Below are 24662 nucleotides of genomic sequence, written 5' to 3' on the forward strand. Positions count from 1 at the left end.
TGGCCAATAATGTGTGTCAGATAAAAACAAACCCCTTTGCCACCATTATGATCAATTATTCTATAGCTGGGGTAGGCAAGATATGGCACTTGTGCCAAAGGCGGCACGCGAGCTGATTTTCAGTGGCACTCACGCTGCCCGGGTCCTGGCCACCGGTCCGGGGGGCTCTGCATTTTAATTTAATTTTAAATGAAGCTTCTTAAACACTTTAAAAACCTTATTTACTTTACATACAATAATAGTTTAGTTATATATTATAGACTTCTAGAAAGAGACCTAAAAAGAGTAAAATGTATTACTGGCATGCGAAACCTTAATTTAGAGTGAATAAATGAAGACTCGGCACACCACTTCTGAAAGGTTGCCAACTCCTGTTCTATAGTAACACATACGTGTCCCAATCAGGATCATGGCCGTATTGTGCTAAGCAATGTACAAAAGTAGAATCAGAGAGGGTCCTGGCCCTGAACAGCTTCTGATAGAATAAATTTTTCTGGATGTGTGTCGGGGTAAGAGTCATCACTGCGGTGCCACCTACTGGCTGTTTTGGGAATTAGCTCTGCGCCCTCATCTGGTGGTGTCTCATCCACTGTCACCTCTGCTCCTGGACCCACATCACGCCCAGGACCACGGCGTCCTCTTCATGACACTGCCCTCCAGCTGTGCCACACTCTATGTTCTCCCCTTCCGGGGGACCTGCAATCTCTGTCCAGCCACTACCTCAGTCAGAGCCATCCCTAACCATACGCAAAGTACATAGCTGCGTAGGGCACCAGGAAATTTGGGGCACCAAATTCTTCTTGCCCCCTGCTCCACCCCTGCCCCACCCCCACTCCACCCTTTTCCCAAAGCCCCCACCCTTCTCCTCCCCTTCCCAGCGGGAAGTGCAGCAACCCGGCCCCGCCCGCACCGCCAGTGAGTGCTGGGGTGGCAGTTCCTCCCTGCCCCCCAAGCCAGTCCCCTCCCCCCCCCCCCGTGGAGGCCTGGGGCCACACACACACCCCCACAGGCCCCCAGAATAGCTAGGGACGGCTCTGACCTCAGCGGCAATTGCAGTCCTTTGTCCCAGGGCCACTTCCCATATGGCTCCAGCCCCCTTTTCTACCCTTACCTCAGGGCCTCAACCTGTGGTCTTAGCAGCCCACCAGGAGCTCTCTCTAGCTCCCCCAGCCAATCCCTGCTTGCAGCACTGAATTGTCCCAGGTGCTGGGGCTTCTTCACCCTGCTAGGAGCCTGATCTCCTCCCTTCAAGTTCCAGTCAGCTACTGAACCCTGCTCTGTCCTGCAGCTGTTCTTATAAAAGCCTGCCTGGCTATGATTGGCTACTCCTCTCAGCCCCTTTCTAATTGGCTTCCTCCAGTGCAGACTCCCTAGGGCTGCTTTTAACCCCTTTTCTGCCAGTGAGGGGCAGCCACCCCATCACAGGATGGAAAGTTATTTTTTTTCCTTACAATTGCAAACTTTAATGAAGATGTACAAAGTTCTAAGTTACCTGGGCCAGCTCATTCTAACATACTATGAACACATGGATTATTCAAAGACTATTGTAGCAACTGAATAAATATTGCTATTTCTTCTTGGTAATGCATTTATTCTGAATAAATACTTTGCTTTATGAATGCTGGCTGCTCACTGGTAAAACCTGGCACGGCCTTGAGAGAACGGGACTGCAGGGGCTGAACTAAAATCAGACTTGCTAAGATTATTACAGTGGAGTACAGCCAAAATCCCCAGTCTCAAGGGACAGAGTCCTGGTACTCCACCCCAAAAAAGCTGACCTGAAACCTACGTGGATGCCTCAAAGAGGCCAGGAAGAGATCAGAGGTGCAGTTACCCCAGGAACTTGAATAATCCTCCCCTTTTTACATGACTGAATAGTTTTGTAAGTCAAATATCTTTGATAACTAATGGCAAATATTCTGATAGGAGCATTTGATGCCTCACTGCTGATACACCTGGAATATTTAGAATTCTAAGATGCTGCTAAATTGTAAAATAGGAATGGCTGAGCCTGGTACAGGACTGGAATCTTAAACTTCAAGAAAAGTGAAATAAGCGGAAGCCAAACTAGAGCTCCAATTCCTCTGAAATTTACATAATTAATGAGACATGATTTGGTGGCACATTTTCATACCTAGCATTCCAGGAAAAGCAGTTTCCTTCAGTGAGAACGCTCTGAAAGGTTAGCTAAATCCCAGAACTATTAGATAATATATACACAGCTTGTTACAGGTATTTGCTTAGTGGGGGTGGACAGCCTGGTAGAGCTCAGCAATGCACATAAATTCAAGCCTGGATAGGTTTTTGGCAAGGCTGTTGCTAGTGGCAAGGATGTCATTAAGAGATTTCAATTTGAATAAAAGTAGTTATCTGTCTGCTCCAGATATTTTTTTTTTCAGGTGGTAATGAGTTAGAATGAAACCAAGAAAAAATACTTTTTAGAATGCAATACTTTATTGATAAGTACCCCAAATATTCACCTGGACAGAGGGTACAACACAAAAATAACATTAAAATGTATGATTATTTATTTATGCCACTTCATAGTTGTGCCTGGCAATTTGCAGATGAATAATATGCATGGGGTCCCTGCTAGAGGAGCTAATCTAAATAAGATGATGTAGAAATAAACAAAGTGAAGTGGAAGGGGAATATGGGGATCAGCAGCACATTACGATCAAGTGGGCTGGAAGCTCCAACAGTTCAAGAACCGATATTAGTATTATCATAGTGCCTAGGATAGCGCCCATCATGGACCAGGTTCCCATTGGGCGAGGTGCTGGTCTAGCACAGAACAAAAAGACCCTGCCCCAAGATGTTTGTTCTCTCTGCAGCAGCCATAAAGCGATCAACCATCAATTTCATCCAGGGTGTTGCCAGGCCTTGTCCCGTTCTCAAGTCTGACAGTGGAGGGTCACAGGGAGAGTGGCGTTTGGACAATTTTACCCAGGAAAGGGGGACTGGAGATGGTAGGAGTCGGAGAGTTTGTTGGCATCACGTATGTGTTCCCTGAGAAATATCCAGACTATTTCACTCTCCATGGAGGTCAGGAGATGGCCTTCTCAAAAATCTGTCAGCTATGAACCCAGGTTTCCTTCACTGGCTTTCACTCACCATCAAAGACTAGCTCAGTGGTTCTCAAACTGTTTTACTGGTGACCCCTTTCATGTAGCAAGCCTGAGTGCGACCCCCCCCCTAATAAATTAAAAACACTTTTTAATATATTTAACACCATTATAAATGCTGGAGGCAAAGCGGGGTTTGGGGTGGAGGCTGACAGCTCGCAACCCCCCAGGTAATAACCTTGTGACCCCCCCTGAGGGATCCCAACCCCCCGTTTGAGAAGCCCTGGACTAGCTTCTTTCTCACATGTACACCTTTCTTGGAGCTTCCTGCTGTATGGTTGGGTCAAACCCCAACAAGAAACATGGAGGATGGATACTCTCTGAGCCAGACTGATTTCCTCAATTTTAGCACCAGAGGTGTTATGACACCTTCCCTCCCAGTCCTCTGGAGTTCCAAGTCCGCATTCCCCCCACACAGGGCACTAGTGAATCCATAATTGGACTGCTGCTGTGAACAGCAAATTAGTTAACTGTTGTTCAGTTTACATTCTTGTTATTGATTTGTATTACAATAGCACCAAAAGGCCTCAGCTGAGATCAAGGCCCCATTGTGCCAGGCGCTGTACAAATGTATAGTGAGACACAGTCTGTATCCCAAAGAGTTTACCATCTAAATAGACAAGACGACAAAGTGTGGAAGAAAGGAAGCATTACTATCCCCATTTCACAGATGAGGACCTGAGGCACAAAGAGCTGTAGGGAGAGATGGGACTGGGCACCTATGTGCTATTCGTACGGTTGCAAATCCCCCCTTCCGCCCCCAGTATCTTGCCGAAGGTCATACAGAAAATCTGTGGCAGAGACAGAAATTAAATCCAGGGTCCCAGTTTCACCCAGAAGAGCATTGTTCCTGGTTCTTTGCTTTTTTGATCGGTGGCTAATGATTATGTGCCTGACTGAGAGAAGTAAGACCCGAAGGCTTATTTAATAACCTGAATGATATTTACAAGCAGCAAGCATTTGGTGAGGAGGATCCTATGGCTTTAACTGAAAATCTTGCTCTCTGGACCTGAATCGAGGCACTCTGCTACTTTTAAAATATGAATTACTGATGTATTTGATATAAGATCAGAACTTTAATTAAAAACAGAGTTTTTACTTTGACTCCTGCTGCCTCCTCTTCCCCCTTTCCCTTCCCACCTCCCCCCAAACTGAGGTTTTAATCTTTCCCTGGTTTGGTGTATCTAACTGAGAAGCTGTTAGAGTTGCATCACATTTTGCATATTGCTCTACTAACATTACAGGCGATTATGAAAAGCATGTATCATCTGGCACGATAAGGAAAACATTTACAGGGCACATTTTATCCAGAGCTGATTATTACTCATCTGATTTGTATTGTTTTTTTTTTCTTTTTAAGTGGAACTTAGTGCTTGTAAAGACTGTCTGCACTGGAGCCTGGTGTCCTCTGTTTATCAGCGAGATTCAGTGCTCCCAAAGCCAGAAGGGACTACTGTGATCACCAAGTCTGCTCTTCTGTATAACCCAGGCCACAGGACTTCCCTGAACTAACTCCTGTTTGACCTACAGCAGACCTTTAAAAAAACCATCCACCCTTGATTTAAAAACTGCTGGTGCTAGAGAACAGACCATAGCCCTTGGTAAATTGTTACCAGCAGGATGGATGCAGTGCAGGGAGAGGCAGCAGCAACACTGCAAAGTTTTTGTATCACCAGGCCGATGTGCCTTAGCCCTCACCTGCAGCAGCTGCTTCGAGGAGTGAAAGATTAGTTCAGTCTCCATGTCTGTTCATTTCTTGGCCTGAAATATTTTACCAATGAATGCCCCTGCTGGTGGTAGCTTTTTGTGCTGTGGAGTGGACACTGCTCCACAAGCGGAGCTAGTGAGGAAGGGCAGTGGGGCTAGAGAGACGAGCTGGGAGGAGGCAAAGGGGAGAGGACAAGGAGGAGAAATGGGCAGACTGATGGACGCAGAGCTACTTCTGATGTCACAATCCTAGCTGCCAGCTATCTAGATATCATTTTTCTTTTTAACGAAAGGTCCAAACTCCCGCCACATGGCCTATGTCTATTTATACTTTAAAACTGGGTAAGAATTGGGATGAAGATGGGCTGCCTCACCATATCCACCTGCGATGACAAACTGCTCGTACCAGCAAACTAACTCACACTCACTGTCCCCAGTGCGGCTTCTTAACTGCCATGTGACCTTGGGTATCTCACGGCACTTATCTGTCCTTTTGCTCCCCCCTCAGCCTTTGTCTGTCCAGTCTATTTCGAGTGTAAACCATTAGATTGTATCTTAGATCTAGGCTCAGAGACTGGTTCCCACGATGTGTTTGCAATACCTAGCACAAAGGGGCCCTGACTTCAGGCAACATCTCTAGGAGAGCTGTGCAAATAATGGATTTTCCAGTTCATTAGCATGCCTGAAAAAAAATATATAGTTTTAGGTCAAACCTATAACCATTTTTTGTAAATTTTTTGAGACTAAGAGTTAAAAATATCATTGCAGGTAAAATGAAACATTTAGGTCAATCCAACATGAAACATTTCATTTTGATTTTGAACACTTTGAAAAAATGATTATTTTAAATAACATTAAAGGAATTTTTGAAGTGAAAAGTCATTTCAAAAGGAAAAATCAAAATGTTTTGTTTTGAAAACATGGACACAATGTTTTATTACTTTTAAGAGTGTTTGGGGGCAGGGTTGGTTTTTTATCAAAATAATTGAGCAAACTCAAACACAAGTTCACAACATGTTTCAGTAGCACCACATCTGCATTTTTCACCCAAAAAAGGTTTTGTACAAAATAATTTGCCCAGCTCCCGGTGCTGCTGTAATTGCTAATAGTACATCCTTCTACTTGGTCAGCAGGCTGTTCATTGCTCTCCCTGTGCTTTTCTTGAAATAAAACAGCACATGATCACTATATTGTTTAACCACGGATTACTTGGTCGTTCTGCTGACTGAGTGCAGTTCCTATTGCAAAAAGCATGAAGCAGTGCTCTGGTACAGCACATGGTCTTTTGAAGCAGCAGCACAATTCCATGTGTGTTTTCCGGAAGGCTCTCCCAACTGCAAACAGCTTGCAAGGAGTAAGATTGTTCCCTTTTAGCTGATTGGTACTTTTGTTAACTACACGAGGATCACTGTGGAGGAGCCACTCACAGCTATCAATATATTTGAAATTAGGAATTAAAGAGTTAAATGGGAGTCTCTTTTATCCCCTGACTTAATAGAAGAGTTGAGCTGCGTGTGCTACAAGTCCACTCAGTCCCACATCTTGTTCCGCCAACCAGTAAAACAAACAAGTTTGCTTACATTTACGGGAGATAATGCCGCCCACTTCTTATTTACAATGTCACCAGAAAGTGAGAACAGGCATTCGCATGGGACTTTTGTAGCCAGCATTGCAAGATATGCTAAACATTCGTATGCCCCTTTATGCTTTGGCCACCATTCCAGAGAATATGCTTCCATGCCGATGACGCTCATTAAAAAAATAATGCATTAATTAAATTTGTAACTGAACTCCTTGGGGGAGAATTGTATGCCTCCTGGTCTGTTTTATCCACATTCTACCCTATGTTTCACGTTATACTAGTCTCGGATGATGACCCAGAATATGTTGTTCATTTTAAGAACACTTTCACTGCAGATTTGACAAAACACAAAGAAGGTACAAATGTGACATTTCTAAGGATAGCTATGGCACTTGACCCAGGGTTTAAGAATCTGAAGTACCTTCCAAAATCTGAGAGGGACGAGGTGTGGAGCATGCTTTCAGAAGTCTTTAAAGAGCAACACTCCAATGTGGAAACTACAGAACCCAAACCACCACCAAAAATTGTTCTTCTGCTGGTGGCACCTGACTCAGATGGTGAAAATGAACATGCGTCGGTCCACACTGCTTTGAATTGTTATCGATCAGAACCCATCATCAGCATGGACGCATGTCCTCTGGAATGGTGGTTGAAGCATGAAGGGACATATGAATCTTTAACGCAGGGGTGGGCAAACTATGACCTGGGGGCCACATCCGGCCCTCTAGACATTTTAATCTGGCCCTCAAGCTCCTGCTGGAGAGTGGGGTCGGGGGCTTGCTTCAGACAGCTCCCGGAAGCAGTGGCATGTCCCCTCTCCGGCTCCTACACGTAGGGGCTGCCAGAGGGCTCCGCATGCTGCCCCCGCCTCAAGCACTGCCTCCGCAGCTCCCATTGGCCAGCAAACGGGGCCAGTGAGAGCTGCAGGGGTGGCGTCTGCGGACGGGGCAGTGCACAGAGCCACCTGGCCACGCCTCCACGTAGGAGGCGGAGGGAGGACATGCTGCTGCTTCTGGGAGCTGCTTGAGTTAAGCACTGCCCAGAGCCTGCACCCCAAACCCCTCCTGCACCCCAACCCGCGCCCCCCTCAAAGTCCTTATCCCCCCACCTGCACCCCAATGCCCTGCCCCAGCCCAGAGACCCCTCACACACCCTGAACTCATTTCTTGCCCCACCCTAGAGCCCACACCTCCTCCCGCACCCCAATCCCCAATGTCATGAGCATTCATGGCCCACCATACAATTTCCATACCCAGATGTGGCTCTCAGGCCAAAAACTTTGCCCACCCCTGCTTTAGCGCATCTGGCATGTAAATATCTTGCAACATCAGCTATGACAGTGCCATGCAAACGCCTGTTCTCACTTTCAGGTGACATTGTAAATAAGAAGCGGGCAGCAATATCTCTTGCAAATATAAACAAACACGTTTGTCTGAGCGATTGGCTGAAGTAGGACTGAGTGGACTTGTGGGCTCTAAAGTTTTACATTGTTTTTTTTTGAATGCAGGGTTTTTGTACATAATTCTACATTTGTAAGTTCAACTTTCATGATAAAGAAATTGCACTACAGTACTTGTAATGGGGAAATTGAAAAATACTACTACTTTTGTTTTTTTACAGTGCAAATATTTGTAATCCAAAATAAGGTGAGCATTGTACATTTTATATTCTGTGTTGTAATTGAAATCAATATATTTGAAAATGTAGCAAACACCCAACAATATTTAAATAAATGGCATTCTATTATTGTTTAACAGTGCGATTAATCATGATTCTTTGTTTTTAATTGCACGATTAAATTGCAATTCATTTTTTTTAAAATCGCTTGACAGCCCTAGTTTTTATATTTTCAATGAAAACCTGAAAACTTTTGAAGAATCTGTGATGAAAACTTTTCAATTTTCTTCAAACTTTTCCCAGGAACAAATAAACATTTCCCTGCCAGCTGTATAAATGAAGCACCTCAGAGCTCTGTACAGAATATTGATGACACTGAAGGAGGGAAAAGGTTTTTCTATGGTTTCCTGGGTCTGATTCTCCTCTGCCTTGCACCTTTATGTGGGTGTAAATCACTATATGAGAGATGGTGAATGGCTCCCAGATCAAGGAGTTTTGCACTCACTTTGCACAGACATGAAGGACTGCAAGAGACACCAAGCAGTGGACAAGCCAATCAGGCCAATTGCATTTTTCTGTCTTCTAATAATGGCGGAGAACCATAAAGGTAAAATGAGGGGTGGGGAGGGGGAATTATTCCTTTACTAGAATGCGCAGGTAAAGCCACTTAGCTCTCCTTGGCTGCCTAGTACAGGCCTGAAAAGGAAGAGGAGAGTAAAATGAAGGAGTGTAGATAATTAATTTCCAGAGAGAGTGCACTATTTATGAATAATAGAAGTTACCCTCTTTCTCTCAGGCAGGATTTCAGACTGGGATTTACATTATTCAGGATTTTTGAGATAGAGTTAATGGTAATTTTTCAATGGGAAAACAGAATTTCTTCAACATAATCATTCACAAAAATAAAAACCCACCGCTGATGTTTCATCATTTGAATTTAGCTGGCTTTCAGCTGGCTATTCCAGAACAAGGAAATAATATGACTACGGTGTGGTATTAAAGCATTTGCTGGGTAGCAAATGCTGTAGTTAATGCTGCAGTGCAGCTTTGCATACTTAAAACTTTCTGAAAGATTCATCTTCCAGGCGAAACTTTCCTAGCTCAGTCTCTGAATTATACTTCTGAAAAACTTGAGCTAGATTTTTTCCTATTGCTTTTAAAGGTAAAATATCCTTTGCTTCCCCCTCCCCCCTTTTAGAAATTGTAAAAAGTGTCTAAAAGGGCCTATAAATAGTCCTCAAAGAGTGTATCACTTCCATTGGCAGGTCTGGAAGCTGAACTGATCTTGTGAAAGACATATCAATTTCAGACTAGCATATCGTGAATATACAGGCTAACATTTCCTGAAGAATGCATGAAACACTGACTACCTGGGTGCACAGCTTCGGAAGTGTCCATTTTCCATGAAAGGGTTTGAAGCAGCAGTTAAAGTACATGGGCTGCTCCTTCACATGAACTATGTCTTCCCCCATGGCCAGACCTCCAGCTATGCATGCAACGCAGTCAATGTTTATTAGACTTCATATTCATTTCAATCTTCCTGCGCTCTCAGATTTTACTTCCTAGAATGCACTGGGGGCCAGAGATCCCAGGAAATTGGAGAGAATGAATTGGAACATCTACTGTCTGAGTGGGACTCTTTCTTACACCATATATTTAGTTCTTGTTTTACCTGAAAAACTCTATGGATGACTGGGGAGGTTATGATATAAACAAACTTATGGATATGACACCCAAGGGGAGAGATTTTTATTGGCACTGTTTAAAACGATGAGGGGATTTTATTTCTTAACACCTATTTAACTCAAATGCCTGAGAAACACCTAGGATAAAAGATATATATCTTAAATATTCAACAACTCAGCCATTCAACTCAGGGCTAAGAAAGCTACCAGATCCCATCTCCAAGTCTTCCAATGCATCTTCCAGCAAAATGATGGGAGAACAGATACGACCTTTGTGATCATTTTAAAATAAAAACACAAACAGAACCTTCCCTTCCCCTTATTAAAGAAAAGATTCCCAGGCCTTCTTATGAATCACAATGAACCAAAGGTTACCTTAGACCCCCTAAGATCCATGGGATCTGTACTTAAATGGCCACTTCTTGTGGGGGCAATGGTGGTCTCTATGTCCTGGAGCCTCCCATGAAATTTCTCTTTAGCCACATAGGTGAGTCCGTATCTGGGACTTGCTAGAAAGAGGGTGTTTTGGTGACTAGTATATTTTTTTCCCTTCTCCTAGGACTTTATGCAGTGTGTTAGGCATAAGATTAAGTGGTATTAACCAGGATCTGATAATGCAGGAGTAAAAAACCCAAACAACTGTACATATTGCAGAGTCTTATGACTCAGATATTTAATGGCTAAAGATCTTACATCTCATTCAAGGTGGAAGTCAGTGGAATGATGTCTGTTTGCAGCAATGGAAGATCTATTAGCATTTGTCTTTACTGCACAGACACAGATTTTATACTAAATGTGGCTCTCACTGTATTCCTTTGTTACTAGCCGATTCCACACACACACACACACACACACACACACACACACACACAAAAAACAACCTTTAAAGGGGAGAAGAATGAGTTAAAGAGAATTAAGGAATATATTAAGGAAATATGGAAGAGGGCCTGCACTGGCATTAAGTTATATAACGAGAGTTGTCACAAACAATAAAAAGGGAAAGGGAGAAAATACTGCATAAATAAACAGCCGTGAATTGTTATGACAGCAGTGCTCTCAGCTGGAAAACTTGAAAGTCTGTGTATGTGACCACACATAAGCAGCACACATTGACCCTGTGCTTTCTGACTTTCAGCACAAGGGCCTAGGAATCTTCATCCAGGTTTGGCACCTGATTCACAAGGAAATCCATTAAAGTCAGTCATCTGGTGTAAAATCTCAAGCTTTTAGAAGCAGTGAAAATGGATTGTGCACTATGTTTAGATTTGAAGCTCTTTAGGGCAAAGAATGTCTTTTTGTTCTGTACAGCACCTAGCACATTTGGGTCCTGTCCATGACTGGGGTTTGTAGGCATTGCCGCAATACAAAAATAAATCATAATAAATCACTAGCCATAGGCACAAGTCACAAACTGTGGAGCTGGATTTCAAGAAACTGCAGTCTGAGAGTGTTTAACCTGGAGTCTTGGTTCAGGCCAAATATGAAGATACGTTTTCATCTCAGTTTATGTGGGTGTAAATCAGGAGTAGCTCCATTGAAATCACTGATGGACACCAGGGGAAATGGGGTCAGGATCTGTCCCACAGACATTAACTGCAACCTTCAAGAGGTTTATTTATTGTAGGTCAAGTACAGCAGCCAGTTAGGAGAGAAAGGATGGTCCAATGGCTAGAGCACTAGTGTGGGACTTGGGTTCAAATCCCTGCACCACCAAAGACTCCCTCTGTGACCTTGGACAAGTCGTTTGGCCTCTGTCTCAGTTCCCTGTCTATAAAATTAGGATGGTAACCCTTCCCTTCCTCATGGGAGTGTTGTGAGGATACATGCATTAAAGATTGGGAGGAGCTCAGATCCCATGGGAATGAGGGCCAGAGATAGGCCAGCCCAACCATGAGAGAAGGCATGAAGAAGATAGTGGGAGGAAATGATGGAGTTGGGGATGACATCTATCTAGACGGGATACTTAAAAAGTTTTGTAATGAAAAGTCCAAATCCTTGGGAATATGTTGTGATTTGCTGCCTTCCCCTTACCCGTGATTTCAGTTTAAATCATTTCTTTCTTATTGGAAGAGGGTTTCTTTGGTTTGTGTTGGACTTGTGCTGTAGGAAAATACAGAACAGCAAATGTTCCATTCTGGCTTTTTCCTTTGGCTTCCTTGCCTTAGCCAGCACCTCTGGCTCTAGCAGTACTTTTCCTACTATGACAATGAGTCAGTGCAAGGACTGACTGACAGACAGTCACAGTGGGCTAATAAAGATGCACCATTTTAAGTGAGTAACCCTGCAGAAGAATGACTTTACTCAACAACGTGAATGATGTTTTGTAGTACATCGAAATACCCTACTGACTAGCAAGACAGGGTGATGCTGACAGAATGCTGTGAGTTAGGAAAAAGAGGAGAATTAAATGCTGACAATGGCTCTGGTTACTCTTAAGAAACAGCCAAGTTCTGCATTCCATATGGGCGATATGTTTGAAATGAAGATGGAGAATCCAGGCCACATTCTCTGCTGGTGTAAACTGACACCGTTGGCTTCAATGGAGTGCACCAATTAAACATTCTGGCAACTCAAAATGTGATTCTGCTGGTGCGGAACTAAGGAACACCCGAAAGCTATGAGACTTAAAACCCAAATCAAATTGTGATGAAGGCTAAGCATTATACGATTTCAATGACAAATGAGTATTTTACACTCTACAAATCTTTGGCACCTGGATTTCTATACTCTGCAGTCCTTACTCCGGCAAAAATTCCAATTCAATAAGAGTGAAGGACAAACTAAAGATTGCAAGGTTTGGCCCTGTGAGTATAAATAAGTGATGGGTAAACCCCAAAATGTTCAGAGGTTGGAAAGTCTCTTTATGCTTCTTTAAACATGTGGGCCCAAGTGCATTATGGGGGCCTAAAATAACTGAAAGTTGATATTTGGCTTTAGAAAACCACCCTCCCTAAGTTGCAAGGGAGATGGAAACTGTAAATTAATTATCAGACATCTCTGAGAAATAGATAATATTGTTTTTACTCGGCTGTATTATGAGCAGAGTCCCTTGAGCTTCTGTAGGGGAACTAAAGAGCATAATGCAAAGAGCCTTTATGTTCAGTCAATTGATATTTGTCCCAAAAGTGAAGGTCTAAAAGGAGCAGCTAATGACCGGGTTCCTTCTGAAAATTAAAGACACCAAAAGAGCAAAAGCCCTAGTGACTGAATATGCCCAATTTATATTAACAGGGTGGAACTACCTGAAGGGATATCACACAAATCCTACACATGGGTAGAAAAAAAACTGTCCTCCAAAAATGTCTCTTTTTTCCAGACTACATTTTATGATTTTGTTCAGTGCGTGCTGGCCTCTTAAGGCAGCTGCCTTCATCTGTGACTCTCATTCTTCTCTCCCTTTGTTTCTCTAATTTTTCTGTATTATTGGAAGCCACTTGATCTGCCCTTTTTTAGATTACTACATAAGGCAATATCCTGACCCTACTGAAGTCAATAGGAGCTTTGCCATTGACTTCAAGACGGTCAGGAATTTACTCACTGTTCCGCAGGACAAGTGGAACTGTAAGGCTCCATGGTGCAGGATTTCAAAAGTGCTGCTTCTGGACCTGGGCAAAACCAGGAAGAGCTGAGATGTGTGAAAATGGAAAAACCAAACAGATTATCCATAGGTGCAACAGCAAGTTATCTGTATGCGAAGGAAAGATAGAAAGAACAATAAGAGGCCAATGTGGCTCTATCAGGAGCTCTTCAATTACTTGAAAATCGGAAAGGAATTCTACAAAATATAGACACATGGACAAATTGCTAAGGATGAATAAAATCCAAAACAGGTTATGATTATGTAGATAAGTTCGATGTAATCAAATCAGCACAGCCTGATGAAATTCACCATTAGGGTACTTAAGGAACTATCTGAAGCAATCTTGGAACCATTAATTATCTTTGACCCCCCACACCAGGGATGGCGGGACTCGGGGGGGGGGGGGGGCTTAGTCTTTGGTCCCCCTACAGCGGTCATGTAGTATTTTTTGTTGTCAGAAGAAAGTCACTGTGCAATGAAGTTTGAAAACCCCTGACCTAAAGGATAGTGGGGAAATAAGTAAGAGCCAACTTGGATTTGTCAGAATAAATCATGCCAACCCAACCCAATATCCTTCTTTGATGGGGTTACTGGGCTAGTGGAACGGGGATGGGGGAAGCTGTAGATGTGATATATCTTGATTTTAGTAAGCCTTTTGACACAGTCCCACATGACATTCTCATAAACAAACTAGGGAAATGTGGTCGAGATGACATTACAATAAGGTGGGTGCATAACTGATAGAAAGACCATATTCAAAGTGTAATTATCAATGGTTTGCTGTCAAACTCAGGAGACATGTCTAGTGGGGTCCCACAGGAATCTGTCCTGGGTCTGGTACTATTCACTATTTTCATCAGTGACTTGGATAATAGAATGCAGCTTATAAATTTTCCAGATGACACCAAGTTGAGAGGGGGTGCAAGCACTTTCGGAGGGCAGGTTCAGAATTCAAAATGACCTTGACAAATTACAAAATTGGTCTGAAAGCAACAAAATGAAAGTCAATAAAGACAACTTCAAAGTACTACACTTTGGAAGGGAAAAATCAAAAGTACAACTACAAAATGAGGAATAACTGGCTAGGTGGTAGTACTGCGGAAAAGAATCTGGGGGTTATAATGGATCACAAAATGAATATGAAGCAATAATAGATGCAGTTGCAAAAAAGGCTAATATAATTCTGGGGTGTATTAACAGGAGCATAAGAAGTAAGACACAGGAGGTAATTGTCCTGCTCTACTTGGCACTGAAGAGGCCTCAGCTAGAGTATTGTGTCCAGTTCTGGGTGCTACACGTTCAGAAAGATGTGGACAAATTGGAGAGAGTCCAGAGGAGAGCAACGAAATGATAAAAGGTTTAGAAAACCTGACCTCTGTGGAAAATGTTAAAAAAAAAAAAAAAAACCCACACACACCTGGGCATGATTAGCCTTTAGAAAAGAAGACAGAGTGGATCTGATAACTGTCTTCAAATATGTTAAGGACTCTTAAAATTAGGATGGTGAACAATTGTTCTCCATGTCCATTGACGGTACAACATGAAGCAAGTAACTTAATCTGCAATAAGGGAGAATTAGATTAGTTGTTATGAAAAACTGCATCCGAAGAAGTGAGGTTTTAACTCACGAAAGCTTATGCCCAAATAAATCTGTTAGTCTTTAAGGTGCCACCAGACTCCTTGTTGTTTTTATGAAAAACTTTCTAACTCGAAGGGTCGTTAAGCTCTGGAATAGGCTTCCAAGGAAGGTTATGGAATCCCCATCATTGGAGATGTTTAAGAACAGGTTGGACAACCACCTGCCAGGGATGGTCTAGATACCTGGTCCTGCCTCAGTACAGGGGACTGAACCAGCGGACCTCTCATGGTCCCTTCCAGCTCTACATTTCTATTACTCTGTTTTTGAACATACACAGTAGCTTATTCTGGTTGGTACAAGAGATGGATAAAGACACAAATCTAGTCTTATTTTTTCCAATCTGATTCACCCATCCCCAGTATAAATTATCCTGAGATCTGCAGTTGCTATTTGCATCAGCAAATCTCAGCGGGGGGGGGGGGAGAAGGGGGGGGGAGAGAAGAGACAGGAAATCATAACTAGTTTCTCTGAATGCATAATTAGGAGGCATGATCCTAGGAGTAACTGAATGCCCTGAGTCAATGGGTCTGTTTCTCCTATCACAGTGGTGTAAAACAGGACTAACCTCACTGAAATCAATGGAGATACAGTGACGTAAAATGAAGGCGAGGCGATTCGACTGCTCAGCACCTTGCAGGACTGGACCACTGAAATTGTAATACAACAATTTGTTTTATTTTCCATTGTCATTATTTGTTCCAAGGAGAATGTTGATTTTTGGTAAGAAAAGGAACCAACAGAAATAGTTGCAGGCAGCTCCAGTTCAGGGCTGTCATTGGCGTAAATTCCATCCAAGCTACATGCCAACATGGCAGTTTGTAATTTGCTGCTAGAATAGTGTGTGTGCTGAGACTATGCTGTGAAAATGGCTGGGTTTGTTAGAGTTTTGTGTCACTGGCTATAAAGCAAGTCATGGTTGGCAGAGACTTTTGCACAACAACAACAACAAAAAGATGAAATTCACACTCCTGGTCCTAACATCAGCAACACCTGCATTTGCAGAGTGAACTGAGAAACTGAAAAAAAGTCTAGAATTTTGCAGTGTATTATTCCTCCACCACAGCCAGAAAGTTGGACCAAGATCTTTTGTATTTTTTACTTTCTTTTACTTCTGTTTCTTGTAATTGGATCCTTTGTGATTCCCATAACTGGCTTGCATACTCTAGAATATATTTCTAACAACTAGAACCCAACATAAAGAGCAGTGCAGCCAATATTTTCAAATGTGACTAGTAATGCTGGATACATGTTTTATGCCATATCTGGTCATGATGGGTTGAAGAGCGCATCCTGGGGATAGATGGGAAGGTTTAATCCACTCTCTCTGCAAGAAGGACCTCAGTTGCCTGATGTGTCAGGATTTGCAGAGCTGGGTCCGTCGTGGGGAATTAACTGGACGTTGTCATGAAAGAGATGGATGATGGGGAGGTTAGGGCTGATTCTGGCAATGAGAGGCAAGACAGAATCTCTTGGAAGAGGGCTGCAACTGAAAGACATCCCAGGGGGTTCCATTGTCGAACGTGGCTGAAGTGAGGCACACTTTAGACTGCCAGTTTAGACTTGGCTGGAATCCTGCTGTAAATGTTGCGATCCTTCCCCATAATGGTCTCCAAGGTATGTGCGTAGTAAGGTTGCCAACTTTCTACTTGCACAAAACTGAACACCCTTGCCCCGCCGCTCCTCCAAAGCCCCATCCCTTCTATGAGGCCCCACCCCCACTCACTCCATCCCCCCTCCTTCTGTTGCTCACTCTCCCCACCCTCACTCATTCATTTTCACCAGGCAGAAGCAGGAGGTTGGGGGAGAGGGGAAGAGCTCTGGCTGGGAGTTTGGACTCTGGTGTGGCGCTGGGGATGAAGGATTTGGGCTGCAAGAGGGGGCTCTAGGCTGGGGCTGAGGGGTTTGGAGTGTGGGAGGGGCTCTGGCTGGGGGTGCAGACTCTGGAGTGGGGCAGGGGATGAGGGGTTTGGTGTGTAGGAGGGGGATCCAGGCTGGGACTGAGGGCGGGAGGGGGATCAGGGCTGGGGCCGTGGGTTGAGGCATGGTGGGAGGGGGGATGAGAACTCCGGCTGGGGGTGTGGCTGGGGATGAGGAGTTTGGGGTGCAGGAGGATGCTCCAGGTTGGGACCGAGGGTTTGGAGAGCAGGAGAGGGATCAGGGCTGGGGCAGGGGTCCAAGGGGAGTAGGTAATGGCTCTGGCTGCAGACTCTAGGGTGGAGCTGGGGATGAGGGGTTTGGTGTATAGGAGGGTGATCTGGGCTGGGATCGAGAGGTTCGGAAGAGAGGAATGGGATTAGGGATGGGACAGGGGTTGGGGCACAGAAGCGAGGCAGGGGGGCATGCTCCAGGAGACGCTTACCTCAAGAAGCTGCTGGAAGCAACGGCATGTTCTCCCTCCAGCTCCTATGCAGAGGCGCAGCCAGGTGGCTCTGCGCACTGCCCCATCTGCAGGTGCCGCCCCCGCAGCTCCCATTGGCTGTGGTTCCCAGCCAATGGGAGCTGCAGAGCTGGCACTTGGGGCAGGGTCAGCACGTGGAGCCCCCTTGCTGCCCCTACATGTAGGAGCTGGAGTGAGGACACGCCGCTGCTACCGGGAGCCACGGGGAGCCATGGCAGGCATGGAGCCTGCCTTATCCCTGCTGCACCACCGACTGGACTTTTAAAGTCTGAAAACCAGACATCTGGCAACCCTAGCACACAGAAGGGACAGGAGTTTTGTCCTCAGTTCCCCAAGTCCGCACAGACTTCCATAAGGAAAGCGGGTAAACATAGAAGTGAGCATAGAAAGTGGGCAGTCCTGTGTTGGGTGGAGGCAGGACTAGTAGGAGATGCTCATTATCTCCCCTCTAGCCCACCATAGATTCCATAGCAAATTATTTTCTGCAGAGCTCTTGTGTGGTTGAGAAAACTTTCTCAAGGTGGATTGCAGAGGCAGCTGTGACTGGGAGGGCATATTAGTGGTCATTTGGCTCAATTGGAGCAACAGTGCTAGAAAGTATGGTGGGACACAGAGGCAGCATGGGGTGCAGGGCCTCTGTTTGGAGTACCTTAGCTTTCTGCAGACCCCAGGGGAAATATGGGGCTTGAAGTCTAAAGCCACAGCTCATTCCAGGGAGGGCAAACTCTGCCTCTCAACAGTACAATCAAGGAGAGACTCTGAGAACATCTCACTGGGTTTTCCTCCCCTTCTTCCCTCTCCTGTAGGTGTAGCCACAATAGAGGGCAGGCCAGCCCAATGGGAGGCAGTGTTCTCCTGAGGATAATGGACCAGTCTTTGAGTAAGGAGTCTTCTGCTTTAGAGCGAAGGCCACTCTCCAAAAATGTTTAAATTCCACCCACATATGCAGCGCCTTTTCCTACTCTACCCCAGGACCGGCTCCAGGGCTTTTGCCGCCCCAAGCAGCGGGAAAAAAGAAAAAGAAAAAAAGGTCGTGATCGCAATTGCAATAGGCGGCACTCTGGCGGCAGCTCCACCGTGCCGCTTTCTTCTTCGGCGGGAATTCGGCGACAGGTGCTTCCCTCTGAGAGGGACCCGCCGCCGAATTGTCGCCAAATAGCCCGACGTGCCGCCCCTTCCCCTTGGCCGCCCCAAGCACCTGCTTGCTGGGCTGGTGCTTGGAGCCGGCCCTGCTCTACCCAGCCAGTCACATGCACCTGTTCAATAATGACACACAAATAGTATTGAGAGAAAAGATGAAAATAACTTATGGGATAGACCTCTCAGAAAAAATATGGATATTATGGCCCACTATGGGCCTGCTTCTGCACTGTTAAAATCAACAATTTGCCGTTGCCTCCAATGGGAGCAGGACTTAAAACTGAGCCTGATTTTGCTGTCCTAATTCAGAAGTAGCCCCAGTGAATCTGATGGAGTTACTTATGTGAGTAAAGGCTGCAATGCAGGTTACACCATTCTGTTCATGCAATGAATCTGTTTGGGCAGGCTTGATTTGCTACGCCATGTTTCAGAAACTGAATAAGAGAGCGGATCAAAACATGATTTTTTTAAATTAGAAAATGGCCTCCCCCCCCCCCCCCCAAATGATTTTTTTCATGAAAACTGGGGGGTTTGGTAAATGAAAAAAAATGTATCGTTTTGAAGTGTTTGGATAAAAATTGAAAATAATTCCAAGAAATGGATCCATTTCGAACGTCAAAAACAAAAATTTAAAATTGCTTTATTTTTTTAAACCAGCTCTAATAAAAATACCCAACCACCCCCCTTCTTTGTTAATAGGAAGCACTCCATCCGGCATCTCCTAAATAAAAGCTCAAAGCAAAGTGACCGGTTGTTGGACTGGAAGCAGGACAGTGCTTTATGAGCTTGGACGCCCAAGCTGAATACATACAGACTCTCTACGCATGGACCAGTAGCTTCATAATGACACAGATATAATTCGTAGGCTGGTGAGCCTTGTGTCAACAGCGCTGCTCATGCGAGGTGGCCCCAGAATGCTGATCACTGGCAGAATTGGAATTGGCAAGCTCTGAACTAAGTTACTTCCCCATAAAAAAGGCAATGATAGTTGACTGTCAAGCAAAGAAGCATTAAAAATCTAATAGAAAAGTTTGAAGAAAGGAGGAATAGAGAGAGGATGACACTATTAACAGCTTAATCAACAGTGCCCACCCCTGGTCTCATCTGCCACTCCATGTTCCTGTAAACCTGTCATATGGTAGCTTTGAGAGTAGAAACAATGCTTAGAAATCATCATAAAAAATGCAACTGCATCCCACAGTCGAGAGTTTCAGCATCTCTCATTCCTGTTTCTGAACACACACAGCAATGAACAACTCCTGCTGTTTGCTGTTTTGAAAGATTCCCAATCTGGTTTTCATGCAGCCTCAGATGCGTTCTTCCTCACAGCAGTATTGCCCTGTAAATTTAAGCTATAAATCTAATGGTGTGAGCCACCTACAGTAAATAGAGCTGAAGCACTCGCACTGCATCCGCCCCCTCCTCCCCCCAGTGTTTCTATTTGAGCATGGTCCTTTCAGAGGATCCCCTACGCAAGTGCACATCTGCCTCATTCCTGCTAAAGCAGCTGCTGTTTTTCCCAGGCAAGAAAGAAGCAGTGAATTTATAGAAGCTGGTATACTACTTGTGCTACTGGTTTCAGCCTCTGACAGATACACTGTAGAGGCATTTTAAAGTCTCCTGACAAAGTCCCAATTAAACGATACAATCACAGTGAAGGCTTATTGAGAATTGGGTATGAAGTTACAAAGTGATAAAGGAGGTGAAAAGGAAATCCATCACATTGTCTGAATGAGAATATAAACTCATTCATGAGGGGCCTGATCCAAAACCCATTGAAGTCAAAACAAAGACTCCTATAGATTTAACAAGGCACTGGATTGCTTCTCTGGTTTCTGACCAGTAGAGAATATGGGATAGATTTTCACAGTCCTTACTCAGTCATGATGGGGAGCCAGGCCACCTTAATCTCTGGCTCAGGTCGTAAACCCAGCATCAGAGGGGAATAGGGTGACCAGATGTCCCAATTTTATAGGGACAGTCCCAATTTTTGGGTCTTTTTCTTAAACAGGCTCCTATTACCCCCTACCCGCTGTCCCGATTTTTCACACTTGTTGTCTGGTCACCCTAGAGGGGAGAGAAGAGCTATCCCTGTATTCACACTATACACACTACTGGAATCATTTTTGTACAAGGAATGTCTTGCAGGGTATCATTTGAAAACTCATAATTTACTGGTCAGTATCTTCCAAATAAAATGTGTGTGGAAACATTGTATGTAAAGTTATAAGATTTTTCCTATATGATGTTATTAACACTTCCCAAACCCCACAGCCATGCCCAAACAGAAGTTGGCAAACAGGTCTGTCCTAGACAAAGGAATGTGTACTTGCCTTAATTTGGATTTAAGCAGTAAAAGGAGTCATCAAGCAGGGAGGGAAACAAAGAAAGCTGAAACAAGTGAGAAAAAGGCAGCAGGGAACATCCTTCCACACTTGTGTAACCCTTCTGCCCATCTAAGTTGGCAGCAACAAGGGCCGGGTTCTGTATCTAGGGGTTCCGTTTCAATAACGGAACGCAAAACCGGCTCGAGCCCCCACCCAGTGACAATTACATACCACCCCCTGGGCGCCTCTAAGAGGCAATACTTCCCCTCTCGCAAGCACGGAGTCTGAGCGTAGCAGAAAATGTTTAATAACATGAGGTAAACGACATCAGCATTAAATTGGAAAAACACCACAAACAGGATTCATAACACAAACCAGGAGCAAAAAACCCACCCCAGCAAATTGGGCTGTGTCCTTTCCCTTTGGTTCTTGAATCCAGCAACCCAAAAATCACCCAGAGTCCCCAAAGTCCAAGACCCTCAAAGTCTCTTGGGTCCAGCAACTCCCCAAAGTCCCAAAAGTCCAACAACCCCCAAAGTCTCTGTCCCTGGTCAGTGCAGCCCCAGAGTAAAATGGGGGCACACAGGGTGTTAAGGGGCACCTTATGTGATCAGAGGCCAGCCGGCTGTCTCTCCGTAGGGTTCCGCCGCAGCCTTCACCACGAGCCAGTCCACTTTCTGCCATGCCACGAACTGCTTTGCTCTACGAGCTGCTCCGCTCCGCTCACCGACCTGTGAGCCGCTCCAGCCGTCCCCGCAAACAGCTCCGCTCGCCGTTCCTTGGGCCGCTCCAACCATCCCCGCGCCACTCACTGCTCCGCCAGCCGCTTAGCAATATAGCTTCAGGCTCCCCCACTATTTAACACAGCACTCAGTGATCTCAGCTCTTAATAACTTTAGCACTTTCGTGATTTCAGCTCTTAGCAATTTCAGCTCATAGTAGGGGAGCCCCAGTGCTGGTGCACCATTGGCCCAAAGTGAATTCAGCTCAACAGCCTGTAACTAGACTCCTAATGGAGTCAAAGTTAGCTCTGACATTCAACAATGGAGAGAGAAGGTGGTGTAATTGGTGTTTCAAGCCCTCAAAGAGGGCCCATACCATCAGGTACAAATACCTGTCCCCATCCTCTCTCCATTCACTGGGTTTTGTAACCCATGCCCCTTGTCTAGCAAGTGCTACTTAATTACTGGTGAGTCTCTCTGTCATACAACAGTTCCACTGGCCTTGCTTCACCGAATCAGGGTAACAACACTTTATTCTTCCTACCCCAACAACAGAGAAACTGGGGATCCCACACCAGCCAAAGTAACCACTTTCAGTTGTTGTTGTCCCAGGCTAGGCGGGTAGGTGTGCCTATGCAAACAAGGTCAGCCCCTGAAGTTCTTTTCAACCCTCACCATAATTCATCCCCAGATGTCAGGGTAGAGCTTATCCTGACTCTGCTTACATCTGCATCTGAAGAAGTGAGGTTCTTACCCACGAAACCTTATGCTCCCAATACTTCTGTTAGTCTTAAAGGTGCCACAGGACCCTCTGTTGCCTTCCACACAGACTCTTTGTCTCCAGGGTCTCAGCTAGAAATGTTTTTTCAAGAGGGGGACTGAAAAAATAAACAGGAGGGACAAACACCCCACAGCACCCGTTTCTCTCCCCCTACCCATTGCATTCACTGCACCTGTAGGGACAAAAGAAGCAGTTGCTGGATTCTTTGTGAGGGGTCCTGACCTGAGAGTTTGGTCAGTAATCTGCTGGAGCAAGTGCTGAGAAACGTTGCTTGAAGTGGATATAGTTTGTTAAATTAGGCATTAGTAAATGCTTTATCTTTATTTTTCTTGTAACTATTTCTGACTTTTATGCCTCATTACTTGTACTCACTTAAAATCTCTCTCTTTGTAATTAACCAACTTGTTTTACTACTTCATCTAATCCAGGGTGTTTAAATAGAAGTATTTGGATAACTATTTGAGGTGATAAACTGTCATATTATTCCCTTAAAGGAATAATGGATTTTAAAAAAACATGTACTGTCCAAGAGAGGACTGGGCACTACAGGACATACATTTCTGGGGGGAAATCCAGTAGTGGAGGGGTGTCAGGGTCACCCTGCAGAATAACCCAGGCTGGTGAGAACCAGAATGTAACCCAAATGTGGTTGGCAGCTACAGTTACACACAGACAGAGTGTGGGTTGCATGCTGGAAGATTCTTTGTGAGAGGCTCACATAGGAGTTTCTTCAGTAAGGCACTCAGTGCTGCGAGGCAAGGGTGACACAGGCCCTCAGTGTTATGTCACAGGCTACTTACCTGACTCAATCCCAGCAAGCAAGTGGGTGGGAGGAGGGGGAGGGGGAAGTGGAGAAATAGGAGAAGCTCTGGCCCCATACTGGGGGGAGGGGGAGAGAATGAGCTGTTCCATGAATAGGACTGAAGCAACTGATTTGCCAGCCTGAGCAAGTGAAAAGCAGGGGAGTGGTGACAGTCACAAATTGTTCTTTGGTCTGCACCTGTGGTCGTGCAGTTACACACTGCCCTATAATCAGGGCAGATTGCAAGGTCACAGTCTATTCCTAAATAATCGGAGTCACGTTCTGATTTTAACTGCAATAGCCATGCACTGCCAGGGAGGGGACAAGGAGCCCTCGACCTCCTGCAGAGTCACAAAGGCCCTTGTTTCCAATGGATTCCTTGAGCAACGCGTGAATTGCAGAGATCCACAAGTTCTGGATGCTGAACCGACTGCCCATTCCATTGGAGGAGGCAAACCCTGCAACAGAATAATCCAGGGATAACGCCCTAAGGGAAACCACCTGGCACCCTGTGCCCCTCCTTGCATTTTTCCACTGGCACGTATGGTCGAAGGCACAGACAACAGCACTCAGCTTTGGGCCTGGTGACCAAAGCAAGTGAAAAGACAAGAAAATGCTACTGCAATTTTCTCTGCTGGAGCATGCAATTCCATATTCCCCACTATATTAAGTTAGGCCTGGTCCCCAGTAAGCCCCCATTTCGGACTAAGGTACGCAAATTCAGCTACGTTAGTAACGTAGCTGAATTCGAAGTACCTTAGTCCGAACTTACCGCGGGTCCAGACGCGGCAGGAAGGCTCCCCCGTCGATGCCGCGTACTCCTCTCAGCGAGCTGGAGTACCGGCGTCGACGGCAAGCACTTCCGGGATCGATTTATCGCGTCTTAACCAGACGCGATAAATCGAACCCAGAACATCGATTGCCTGCCGCCGGACCCTCCGGTAAGTGAAGACGTACCCTTAGACTCAGCATCATTTTAGGTATCAGTGTACATCAGGGGGGCAGTGAGGCTCTTGGTTTCTTTGTTCTTGCTCTCTAGCGATGTCAGTAGGCACCTTTTGTCAATTGAAATATGATATTAAATCTAATTAAACATGATTAATCCAATTAAACAGGTCAGAAGTACAGCCCATTCTTAATAGTTCAATTAACTCTAAAGAGTAGTTTAGCATTGGGGTAAAATTCTATGCCTTGCTGCTAACACAGAACCACACATGAGCCCTGAGCTCCTGATTGGAGACAGGCACAGGAACTGCTAACATAGTCTGCTGGTTTCTGGTTCCACCTCCCCTGAACACACACCAGTCTATCTGTTTTCTTTCCCACACTGTGTCCCAATGGGCCAAATTCGGTCTTGGGTACTGACAGGGTTTCTTCCCCACTCGGAGGTACAGATGTGGGGACTTGCATGAAAGACTCCCTAAGCTTATTTTTACCAGCTTAGGTTAAAACTTCCCCAAGGCACAAATTCCTTCCTTGCCTTAGTATTGCTGCCATCACCAAGTGATTTAAACAAACATTCAGGGAGGGCCACTTGGAGCCCTACCTTCCACAAAT

At 45.0% G+C, this 24662-nt stretch overlaps 1 long non-coding RNA gene across 3 annotated transcripts in view; it reads right to left on the reverse strand.

The window, feature by feature from the left end:
- The window catches only part of LOC135972505 (uncharacterized), a 39772-nt gene extending 38520 nt beyond the window's left edge, over positions 1 to 1252 (reverse strand). For all 3 annotated transcript variants that reach the window (XR_010588968.1, XR_010588966.1, XR_010588967.1), the window contains exon 1: positions 1112 to 1252. This is a non-coding gene — a long non-coding RNA (uncharacterized LOC135972505). The remainder of the gene's footprint in view (positions 1 to 1111) is intronic.
- Between the last annotated feature and the right edge of the window lie 23410 nt (positions 1253 to 24662).

The sequence above is a fragment of the Chrysemys picta genome, chromosome 6, assembly GCF_011386835.1.
Source record: "Chrysemys picta bellii isolate R12L10 chromosome 6, ASM1138683v2, whole genome shotgun sequence".
Classification (NCBI taxonomy): domain Eukaryota; kingdom Metazoa; phylum Chordata; order Testudines; family Emydidae; genus Chrysemys; species Chrysemys picta.